Source organism: Protopterus annectens, chromosome 17.part0, assembly GCF_019279795.1.
Source record: "Protopterus annectens isolate FY-2018-M chromosome 17.part0, PAN1.0, whole genome shotgun sequence".
Taxonomy (NCBI): Eukaryota; Metazoa; Chordata; order Ceratodontiformes; family Protopteridae; genus Protopterus; species Protopterus annectens.
The window spans coordinates 762232962-762246010 of NC_056751.1; positions in this window are offsets into that span (position 1 = coordinate 762232962).

Genomic DNA, 13049 nt, shown 5'->3' on the forward strand with positions numbered 1-13049 from the left:
TAGTAGACATAGAGGCCTCAACATTATTACTATTCATATGAAGCTGCTGTCATCATGAGAATCAATATCAGTTTTTGGTGGAGAAGAAAGATTTTTCTGTCATACTTTTATTGGCATATTTATTTATTATTTGTTAACTGGGAAAGTCCGACTTGGAACAAAGACAATTTTAAGAGGAGGCCCACAGAGAAATGCTCCATTTACATGGCTTTGGTAACATGCACAGGGAAAACATGCATGCTCCACAAGGAATGCACTCCAGCCGAGAATTGAACCAGAGAACTTCTTGCTGTGAGGCGACAACACTACCGCTGCACCACTGCACCTTCAAATGATTCTGAAGTGTGCAGTATGAATTTAGGCATGCAGTTCTTTTTACATTTTCTCCTAGATCTGTACATGGCCCCGTGATCATCCTCTACATTGTTAAAGTGTACTAGGTTCATAGGTTCATAGGTTCATAGGTTCGTACTAGGCTATCTGCCCTAGGGCATTTATAAGCCTAGCCAGAGTGTGTGTGGCTTTCACCACCCCTTAGGATGAGAATACTATGCCCATTTAGGGTTTTGTTTACTGTGCCTCTGTCTAGTAGTGACACAGAGATGACCCCCGGGGAAAACCTACGATCTCCCATCCACTCGTCAAGATTTCTCTTGAATAGAGTTAGTGAGGGGCTCTGCCTGACATGGATAGGGATTCTGTTCCAGAGTGTAGGGAGCCTCTGGGTTATGAATCTGTCCCTCCAGCACGTCCTATTTATTTCTGTGTTGAGGTTTAAGTCTCTTGCTCTCGTGGCTCTAATGGATTTGGATTTTCTGAGGTGGAGCATGTCCATTAATTCTGGATTGGACATGGCCTTGTACGTCAGGCACAGATCACCTCTGAGTAGGCGGTATGCGACTGAATAGAGCTGGAGTTTTTTCAGTCAGGCAGCATATGACATATGTTTAAGACCCTTTATCCTCTTGGTGAGGAACTTTTGGGGTCTTTCCAACTGCTGCAGGTGTCGGGTAAGATACATCCCAAATGGGGCATTGTACTCAATCATTGGCCTGATAAGAGAAGAGTACAGGGGCACAATGACCCCTCTTGATCTAGATGTGAAACCCTTCATGATAAGGTGGGCAATATAGAAGGTCTTCCTAACCACTTTGGCAATGTGAGTGTCAAATGAGAGGTTACTGTCAACCTGGGTCCCTAGGTCCCTGATTACCTCTTCTGTACTTAATGGATTACCACCTATGTGGTAATTTGTGGGTACCTTGTTTTTCCCAAAGGGTATGACTATACATTTTTTGGCGTTCAGCTTAAGGCCATGGCTCTGGCATCAATTATCCATTTCTATGAGGCCTCTCTGAAGGATGTTTGTGTCTGCTGGAGTATCAATTATGGCGCCCAGTTTGCAGTCATCTGCGAACTTTGTCAGCCACAATCCTCCTATGTTTGCCTGTATCTCAGAAAAATAAATGCCGAACAAGAGGGGTCCCAGGAATGAGCCCTGTGGGACATCGCTTGTGACTGGCTTAGAGTCTGACATAGCTCCAGCAACTCTGACCCTGTGGGTTCTGTCCTTGAGCCAGTTTGCAACCCATCTTGTGACATATGGGTTTACATTTAAGCTGGTGAGTTTGTCTATGATGCCCAAGTGAGGTATTGTGTCAAAGGCTTTTGCAAGGTCAAGGTAGGCTGTGTGAACTGCCTTACCCTCATCAATGGCCTTTGTGACTGTTTCAAAAAAGTCGACCAAGTTCAAAAGGCAGGATCTGCCCTTGACAAAGCCAAATTGGGTAGAATCCAATGTCTGTAGGTCCCCAATGTCTTTGTTTATGAGTTCCATAATGATCCTCTCCATAACTTTGCAGACCAGGCTCATCAAGCTTATGGGGTGGTAATTTCCAGGGTCCGTAGAAGCACCGCCTTTGTGAAGTGGGACCACTGTTGTCATATGCCACTCTTTGGGTACGTATCCTGTAGTAAGGCTAAGATTAAACAGCAGCCTTGTGTGTGGGTTTAGTTCCTCTTGGAGTTCATGTAGCACACAGCCCGGGACACCGTCCGGTCCCATTGATGCTGTGTTTTTAGCTTTAGAGAGGGCGGCTCTGACTTGGGCATCTGAGATGTTAGGGAGGCTACACTCTGCTGGGATGGTTATTTCTCCTTTTGGGGGGGAGGGGGAGGAGAAATTTGCACTGAACCTGTCTGCCAGAATGTTGGCAATGTCAGTGGGTTCAGTGTATTTTGTGTCATTTTGGACTAACTCTGAGCATATCTGGGAGTTTCCACCCAGGTTTCTAACATAGCTAAAGAAGGCCTTGTGATTGTCTTTTGTGTCTTTTGCGATTTTTCTCTCAAAGTTGGCCTTGGATGATTTTATGAGTGATCGTAGTTTTTTGCTAGTACTGATCCGAGATGCCTTCCCTTTTAGGGATTTTGCTCTGTCATGTAGTAGCTTCCTCCTTCTGTTGTAAAGTTTGTTTATGGCTGGGGTCCACCAGACCGGGCACCTGCCTTTGGGGAATGGGTCTTGGTTTTATTTGGGATTGCATGATCCATGCATTCTTGAAGGTGCCCGTAGAAGGCATTTGTAAAAGATTCAGCAGTGTGGGTTGTGGTTTCCACTGGCCCAGGGGCCTTGAAGGTTACCACTTCAGTCTTAAGAAGTGTGAAGTTGGCTTTTGAGAAGTTCTTCACTGTGGTTTTTTGTGCAGGGGGTGGGGGTGGGATGTGGATTTCCAGTGAGATTAATTTATGGTCTGATCTTACCAAAGAGGGATATACTTCCAGTGTGGAGCATTTTGTCCCCATGTTTGTGATGATCAGGTCTAGTATATTGTCTCCTCTTGTGGGAATGGTGACTAGTTGTTCCACCGCATTAGAGTTTATGAATTCTAGGAACCTTTGGGCTAGGGTGTTGGGGCTTGAGTAATGTTCCCAGTCTATATTCGGGTAGTTGAAGTCTCTCAATATGATGGTATTTGGAGAGACATTCATACTCTCCAGTGTCTTCAGGAAGGCTGTGTGGGGTTCCTGAGTTTGAGAGGGTGGCCTGTAGCATGCTACAAACTGTAAGGCAGTTTTGCCTATGGTTAGTTGCACCTGGATGGTCTCCGATGCTTCGTGCATTGCCACTAACCTGGAAGTGTGGGTATCTTTGATGAATATGGATACTCCCCCTCCTTTTGTGGTTCGGTCCAAGTTTTGGGGCCGGAAAGCATGATAGGAGGTAAAACCTGATAGTGCTGGTGTGCTCTCAGGAGCCTTGAACCAGGCTTCAGTCACTGCACAGACATCGATGTTCTCCATACTGAGGAGGGCTTCGAGGGCATGCATCTTGAGGTTTAGACTTCTGGCATTGAGCAGCATTACCCTTAGTTTTTTTCCACTTGTGTTTTCTAGGGAGGTAGGTTTGTCATTTGAGCCTTGCCTAAAAAAGACACTATGGGGGTGGCAAGAGCCTTGGCCAATATCCAGAAGCCCAGGGGTGACAGGTGCAAGCCATCCCTTGCGAAGCAGCGTGGCTTGTCAAGCATGTCATCCCAAGCAGACAGACATTGGATCCCCTTAGAATGACACCAGTAATTAAGCCAATTGTTAAAACTGATCATTTTGTCTTTGTACTGTGGCATCATTCTTGGTGAGGGTAAGATGCTGCTCAGGGTCAGGGTCATACCGGCCTGGGCTACATAATCAGAGAGCTCCTCTATGTCTCTTTTCATGTAGTCCAGGGAGGTACGTCTCAGGTCGTTCACACTGGCATGTACAATGACTGAGTCATATTTGTACTTGCTGTGGAGTGACCTGAGTGCTTGTGTTATGTGGCGGATTCTAGCTCCCGACAGGCAGCTTACTGTGACCTTTTCCTTGTTCAGTCTGTTGAGCGGGACGTCAGTGTGTCTGTCTATGGAGTCACCTATTACAAGTGTGCCTGGCATGTTGTTTGGCCTTAAGGGCTGTGACTGTTTAGCACACTGACTTTGTGAACTATGTGTTGCATGTGCTATGTCTTGAGGTGGCGGTTGCTTGAGTGTCTGCTTTGGAGGCCTCTGTTGTTTTGGTGGATTTTTAATCAGTGCCTCCGAGTATGTTTTTGTGTGTTTATGTGTTTGGTTTGCAGTTTTGATAGTTCTATGTGAGACTGGGTTTGTGGTGTGTGTGGCTACCTTCTCCTCCTGACTGGTCTTGCCAGTACTGAATTGAGAGAGCTCAGCCTCCAGTTTGGCTATATAGTTGCATCTCTCGCATATATTTGTATTTGTTGGGATGAGGAGAGGGTTGTCTGTGTACATGAGGCAATTGTAACATTGCCTCAAGATTCCCAGATTCACCAGCTGAACAGGAGAGGATGCCAGCAACTGACCCTTCGACATGCTAGAAATAGTGAAAAAGATTGCTGTGTAACTGAGTCAGAAGGGACCTATAGGGAAATGGGTACTCAAGGGAATTTAGGTGAATGAAGTACTTTCTTTTGTTTAAGAGTGCTTTACCTGTATAAAAAATGCTTTAGGAGCAAGTGCTGAGCTTTTCAGATAGAGTATAGGCTGTTTAGATTGCAAGTAGAAGAGTTCTAATGGAAAAATTGAAGAGCAGACTTTACGGAGCCAGAAATAGTTTAAACTTGATTAACCGGTGCTGCCCGATGCTGCTCTATGAGCAACTTTGCGCTAAATCGCGCAAAAGCGTGCTAAAGTGCGCAAAAACGGGCTTTATAGCAGGGGGTTGAAAAGAGCCAGGAATTGACCCAAAATGAACAATAAACTATAAGTTTCTGGCTGGAACCACTCCTCTAGGGACAAATAGGTTGCTCAGTGCTCCCCACTCCCGCTGGTGAATAAAGAAGCTTCCTCTTATCCAAATAAGGATATGGATAGCACAGGAACTAAGACAAAGCCCAGAGATCAGCAAAATCTGAAGACTGGACTATTCTAGTTCAGAAAAGCGGGAAAACAAGGATATGTCTGTGTTTAGCTCGAGTAAACTCCTGGTTCTTTTCATAATCCTATAAATCATGTTTAAATGTTTTTACTTTTCTATTTTGTAATTCTAATTCACTTGAGTCAAGAAATTTAGAAAGTTCAGTATTTTTCTGTATATAATGCACACGGATAGAAAAACAAGGCCAGCTGAGTCTAAATATGTTATGTTTTGCTGTTTAATTTCTGAATAAAATGCCCATAGTATTCAGTAATACATTCTACAAACAAAATGGAGACTAGGCGTTGAATGCCCCTCCATTTTTTATACATATTGCATCATCCTGACCCATGTCATGTTCTAATTTCACCTGTAGACCCCATACACATCATGTCCTTAAAAACATGATTCTTTTAAAGTGTAATATGCCAAAAAGCAGCACATATCTTGCGACTCTCAGTAATTCATCAAAACAGACTGAATAGTAGTCGTATTCTCCTCTCTGATGCTTTAGATGAATACAGAGGTATTAGAACAAGAACCCTCATTCATCTACCTACTTAACTGAATAAACTACTTGAAGCTTCAACAAGGTGCCTGTATTCCTCCAACAGGGAGGGCATCAGAGACAGAAAGAGAGAGAGAGAGAGTCTCCTATGTTTGTAGCTAAAGTGATTTTATTTGGAATAATCCTTTATACTCTGTTTCTTGTTTTAGATGAATGAGAAGCCCCAACTGCCATCTGGTTTGAAAGTAATGCTGCCCTATTAATATTGCCCACCAGAAATTATAGGAATACTGAAATACTATCCACATTTCTGGAAAGCATCAGCAAGGTCAGCCATGGCTATAAATTACATATTTCATAGTGAAAAAGTTTAATTCCAGCCCAACATCAAACCAGGAATTTATGCATATTCTATGTGCTCTGACAGACATGCACATATTTCATATTCTGTTGTCTGCTTCTATTGTGGCTGTAGATACCAAAAGTGAATACATATTTGTCCTATTATACATTTGTAAGTGCTGGTCTTGCCCTCCCCCAAGGCTTGAGCAGCTGTCAGCACCTCTGAGTATTTGGTTACTTGATATGATATGTCCTATATTCTGTCATTTCCATTTGTTTTATTTTTATAGGAACTGTTTGAGTTGTGGACAAAACTTAGAGTAGTTTGGTAGCCTCAAAAACAACACTGATATTGTTGACTGATGAATTTGCAGTCTAACTTGCATGAGGCATACCTGAGGAACCGTTTAGAATCATGGTCTGTCTGCAAATGCTATCTATTAAATTTGGCAGTCTAGATACACAGATTGATGTACACACTTGTACAAACATTCTAAATACATGTATTTGTTTATTTAGTTATTTATCTATGTATTTAGTTTGTTAGTTATTCATTTATTTGCATTTATTGCCAGGAAAGTCCCATTTTCAGCAGAGATCCAGAGACAGAATCTCCATAATTAGAGTAATACATGAAACAGTTATAAAAAAAGAAACATAAAATGATGCATGAAGCATAATTATAAAATTCCATAATTCCATGCACTAATTGATGATAGCTTGTACGTTTTGATCCCATTTACCTGTTGAGCAAAAGTAAGACTACAGAAGTTAATCACAGAATATAAAGGTGAAGCCAGTTTCTTAAGAATATCAGTTATAAGAATGTGTATTAGAAAATGCATTTAAAGTCAGAATAGTTAATTCCCGTAGAGTCATTGTGAGTTTAGAAATAGTTCTTACTTGAAAAAATTATTTACAAAATATGTTATTATATGGGCTAATTTATTTACACAATATGTTATTATATGGAATAATTTATTTACAAAATATGTTATTATATGGAATAATTTATTTACAAAATATGTTATTATATGGAATAATTTATTTACAAAATATGTTATTATATGGAATAATTTATTTACACAATATGTTATTATATGGAATAATTTATTTGCACAATATGTTATTATATGGAATAATTTATTTACAAAATATGTTATTATATGTAATAATTTATTTACAAAATATGTTATTATATGGAATAATTTATTTGCACAATTGATTCTCTCAATTATTCCAACAGACTTGCCTCTCACCAAGACAGCTGATGAGGTCAGACAGGGAAATTGATTATTTGCGTATGTCACAAGAACATAGCCATTATACAACAACCCCCCCATTAATATTCAAAAATGTGCATGCTGATTGGCAGCGTGCATGTTGTAAATCTGAGTTATAGTGATGGAAAAAGGTCCAGTCGCCCAGACTTTTTCCATTTCTATAACTCTTTTTCCACAACGAGAGCATAAGATCTCCGCTGCTTCACACTGTCTCGCTATGTTAAACCCATTTAACATAGCAAAATAGTTTGTAAAAAGCAACAGAGATCTTGCTTTCTCCATTGCTTTTGCCCACAGCTCTGATGTACTGCGTAGGCATACGCATGCGCAGTACATCAGAACTGCTACAGAATACCAGACAGCTGCGGAAGGGCAGCAAGGAGGCATTATACAATGCCATTATTTAAGAAAATTAATTATTTTTTTTCTTAAATAATGTCATTGTATAATAGCAATAACCCACTTCTGGGTGTGGGTAATGCTCGATTTACCCACGGTTGGCTTTCTTTGGCCACTCGGGCTTCGCCCTCGTGACCAAACCACACCAACTGTGGGTAAATCCAGCATTACCCAGACCCAGGCATGGGTTATTGCTATATGAGTCTACTAGGTAAATTTTCAAGTACATCTTGAATGAGGAACGGTTGATATTCAGCCTTAGGTTTAGAGTGAGAGAGAATTCTATATTCTGGAGATTTGATTGCCATACGGGGCTCTGCCTTCTGATTTGTTAGCTTTGTATTTGCATAACAAGGATTTATATGTTGATCACAGACTTCTTGTTAGAATGTATGGTTTATGGATATCGTTTAGACTAGGATGTTTGTTTGGTTTATAGGCTAGATTGCATGCTATAAGCAGTCAAGTGTTGGTGAATTATTGAGGTAGTTTTAGCAATTTGAGTTTTTGGAGGCTTGCACAATGATGGGACCTGCAGAGTAGGTGGCATGCAAATGTTGCAGTTTTATTGTAGCACCACTGAGGCTTAGCAGCCATGTTGGTTATGAGTATGGGTAAGGCATAAGGAGTGTTGGAATTAAGAAAGAGGACATTGTAGTGTTTCTGAGAAAAGTATTTATGTAGTATAGGGTCCCAAATGTGTGCTGTCTGTTTATTATTTCTTGTATGTGCAACTCACATTTTAGGTTATCATCAGTCTGGCTTGATATTACTCAATTATTTGGAGTAAAGAGGAGTAATTTGGTCTTTTTGGGATTTAGAAGACAGCAAGAGCTGGTGATGTAGGGCTCCTGAGTGTTTGGTTGCAATGACTTAAGAGTTTCTAGAGCACAGATGCCTGCATTTTGCACCATTGTGGCATTATAAGCATCTGTCTAAAGGCCATATCTATTGAAATGTGAAAAGTAAAGGCCCTAAGACTGAACCCTGGAGTACCCCTACTGTAACTGACAGAAGGTAGGAGAGTTTGGACTCCCACTTCACAGCTTGGTGTCTGTTTGAAAGATAGCCACTGAACCTTTGTAGAGCATAGTTTGAGAGTCATGAGTTTTAGGGTTTGAAAGAGATCTCCTACTTCATTGACACTATAGCCAATCTTACAACCTCCTGCTCCTCAGCCCTACCATCCCACCACATGCTTATACCCAACTCTCCTCTTCCACCACAATACAATCTCTGCAACCCAAATATCACTACCAAATCTGTATCAAGGAACCTCACTAACTAGAATTCAATCTCTCCCCTATCTCCACATCCTCCATAAAAAACTTCTTTAGAATCTAAAGCTCTGTTCAAATTCTGCTGACAATATTCCTGACAAATTCCTTAAGATCACCACTGATTCAGTAGTCTACCCAATACGTATCCTTATCAACAGGCCCATCCAGGAATCACACACCCCTTGCCTTTGGAAAAAAGCTATAATCCTCCTACTTTATAAAGGTGGCCTATCCTCTGACATCTTATATTTTTGACCCATTGCTATTCTATCCCCTATCTCAAAAATTCTGGAAAAATGTGTCCAAAAACAACTCATCCATTACCTTCTAAATAACAACATCCTCTCAGTGACCCAGCATGGATTCCATACAGGGCATAGCACAGCTACTGTGCTGATCTCCTTCCTAGATATAATCAACAAAGCCCATGACTTAGGCCATACAGTATCAACTCTCTTTCTGGACCTATCAAAAACATTCAATACTATCTCCCACACCATCCTCCTGTCTCATCTTACATCCATAGGATTATCCTCTTAATCACTTAACTGGTTTAAAAGCTATCTCTCAGATAGGCAACATGCTGTGAAATGGCAAAACTCTATTTCTCCATACCTTCATAACCCTACAGACATTCCACAAGTCTCAGTTTTAGGACCTCTTCTGCTTAACATATTCATAAATAATCTACACCAAGGTATTCCAAACACCTCCCTAGTCCAGTATGCAGATGACTCAACCATCGTCTGCTTTGCTCCCAACCCAGACACTCTACAACAAATAACTGAAACAGCATTCTCTACTGTAGAATCCTGGCATCACAAAAAAACATCTCTCTATTAATGTCAAAAAAACTAAGCACATGCCATTTACCCACAAAAGAAATACTATTCTCAATAAAGCAGGTTTTAATATAATCTCACTAAACTCTACAAAAATTGAATTAGTAGCCAATACTAAATTATTAGGAGTCATAACAGACGAAAACCTAAAGTTTCACCTGCACATCCAATCAAATATCAACAAAACACACAAAAAACTAGGGCTAATATACAGGCATAAGAGCTTTCTCTCCTTACCAACTAAACAAGCTCTTGCCCTCACCTGCCTACTACCATCTTTAGCCTATGGTGCACCATTGTTAATTAACTTACAGTCTTCCCGGAAACTAAATCTAGAATCCTGCTGCAACAAGATTGCCAAATTTGCTACAGGTAGTTGCCACTCCTCCCATCATTGCATAACCTTAAGGAAACTACAATGGCTAGAATTCCCTCATTACCTATTACTCATACCGCTAACCACCTCACATAAACTTATCCATAAACCATTAGACTGCCTGTTCTCAGCTCCTTACTTGCCCCCTACTCCCCTCTTAGGCCTCTATGATCAGAACACCAACACTTACTCCAAATTCATAAATCAAACCTACCTGCAGAAAAACTCCTATACTCCTGGATCATTGCCAGGTTATGGAATAACCTCCCCTCCTCTACACATAGTGAACAACATCCTTCTAATTTGAAAACTGCCCTTCATAATTATGTCTTTTCTAACTGGACATGTAACTGCACTAATGCACTTCCTGTTACCTATGAAGCCATTACTTGACTCTCTGCTTTTCATACTCAGCATGGCCTCTATGTTATTCAGCCACTCTAACTACCTTGCATTGTTCCTACAGTATCTAGTCACTCTAACCGCTCTATCTCTTGCACTATATCTGTAATAGAAATGCCTAAAATTAACTTTTCTCTGCAGTCTTACTGACTGAGATGATCATTTGTTTTCCTCCTGTTATTAACCTTAATCTTTTTGTAACTATCTTGGATTGTCATTGATACTTTGTATTCATTCTGCACTCATCTCTATATTATCTTCAATGTAACTACTTGAGGCACACATTCTGTAGCATTTGTCTACCTTATTATGGTGGATTTTACTTATTTTAATTTGCTCCTATGGTTACTCTAGATTTCCTCTATTTTTTGCTGATTATGTCATGATACTTTGTAAACATATATTTTAATTTGCTTATTTTAATTTGATCCTATGGATACTCTGGATTTTTATCTTTTTTTTTTTCTTTTTGCTGATTATATTATAATACTTTGTAAAGATGTATTTAAATTGTTATTTTGTCCTGGACCTTTTCTTCCCAGACCTTGACTGAAAATAGGCTCGTTATGGCCCATTGGACTTTCCTGGTAACAAATGTCAATAAATAAATAAATAAAAATAAAGAGTGTGCTGTGCAAGTCGGGGTGTTAAATGCTTTTTAGAAATTTGAGACTTGAGTGGAATCAATTTTAAAATAGTTTCTATTGAGGTTTATAGCATCCATGAAGTTCAGAAGAGTTGTTGCAGTACTGTATTGGGGTTGAAGCCATGTTGTGTAATGGAAATAATTTCATTTTCATTTTTGGAACATTTTTCATCTTTTTAATATCTGCTCTTGAATAAATGCAAAATGCAATGCCATATTCCACAACTAGTTTTATTAGGGATTTAGAAATTGGCCCCCAGTGCACTAAAATGTCCAAATAGCATAGCTACTAGAATTGTTCTGTTTGTTAAATAGCATTATTTAGAATATTGTCCACGTGATCTTCAAAACATAAGTTTTCATTTACCTTAATTCCCAAATCCTCAAACTCCACACATCCCCTATACAATAGCAATCCATGCCATATGGGTATATATTATTATTCTTACCTAAATACAGTATTTTACATTTTGTGTTATTAAACTAAAACCCATTAAAATGTATATAGTTTATCCAAGTAATGTAAGATTTTCTGATGTTCAATTTATTTATTTATCTATTTATTGATACTGGATTACTGGGAAAATCCACCTGGGTAGATGTCCACTTTCAGTAGAGACCTGGGAAGAAAAGCTCCAAAGTATTATAAAACATTTTAAGAACAATAATTTTATAATCTTCAAAAATAATACAATAAAAACAATAAAAAGCTAGAGTTTAAACAACTATACCAAATTAGACATAATGTGAAAACATTGATTAAGAGCAGATAAAACTTCTATGACAATGATTTAATATTCAGAGGCATTTTCGCCAGTTTAGAGAAATTAAAGTAAATTAGTATAATACAAACAGAAACTGCAATATGAAGTAAGAGAAAAAAACAGGGCTGTGGTATGTTTAAATAAAAAGTCAGAGGAGAGAAATCAATTGAAGTAAGGAAGTGAATGAAAAAGGGGGAGTAAAGAGGTGTAAGGTATGTATAGGTAATTGTTCATATTTAGGGATATAATTTATCCTGGGGTTGAGCAAGAACAGAGCTACATTTTGGCTAAGAAGTCTTTTAGAATCCAGCTGGGAGAGCTGTAAAGATAAGAAAACCAGTTAGCACTTAGTAGTAGCACAGACTGCACCATGCATCTTAGCATGGATAACCTTTCTTTTAGATTAACTCAAGTCTATGAGTGTGTCTGTCAGTTTGGGACAGTTGTTCCTATTAGGAGAGTACAACTTTATTTTTTGAAGATGTACAAAGTTTTGTGTGTTACTATTAAATTAGTATGTTTTAGGGGGTATTGGGAGTTGTTTTATTTTATTTTAATTTTTGAGGGTTTTAATAAAACAAAAAGTTTTGTAAGATGTGACATAGGGTCAAATAGATATGACAAGAAACAACTATATAACAGTTCAATCTGCCAAACAGTGTATGCATGTAATGCAAAAGCTGTAACTAGACATTTAACAAAAAGTGTTATACATAAAAGGTGGGAATAATAACTTTTAATATAATAATGCCTTTTGTAATGTCTTTAAATGTCAATAGACTCACAGATAAATACAAAAAATAAAGAATAGAGAATTATATTAAAATGTAGAGTGCAATTAGCTATGTTACAGGATACATACTTGGAAAAGATGAACATATGCATTTGATAAAGAAAGGTTTTCATGATGGTTATTTAGCAGACTATCTGGGACAAAGGAAAAGAGGAGTACTTATATTAACTGCAAGATGAGCTCCAACAATGACAGAAGATGATAACAAATATAATAATGGCAGATTTGTAGTGCTAAGGGGCTATTGGCAAAGTAGGAGTATTACATTGGCATGTATTTATATTTCACCTATAACTGCTATAATGGAGTTTAAGAAAATTCTGGGAGAAATAATCAGTTATCAGCAAGGAATATTACTTGTAGCTGGGGAATGCAATTTGATTTGCAGCAGCAAAGATGTGTCTGGTGGGCCCAGAATGGAAAGTATAACAAAGGAGGGTAGATTTTTGAAAACATTTATGAAAATATTTGGCATGGAAGATGTGAATTCAATAATAGGAGTT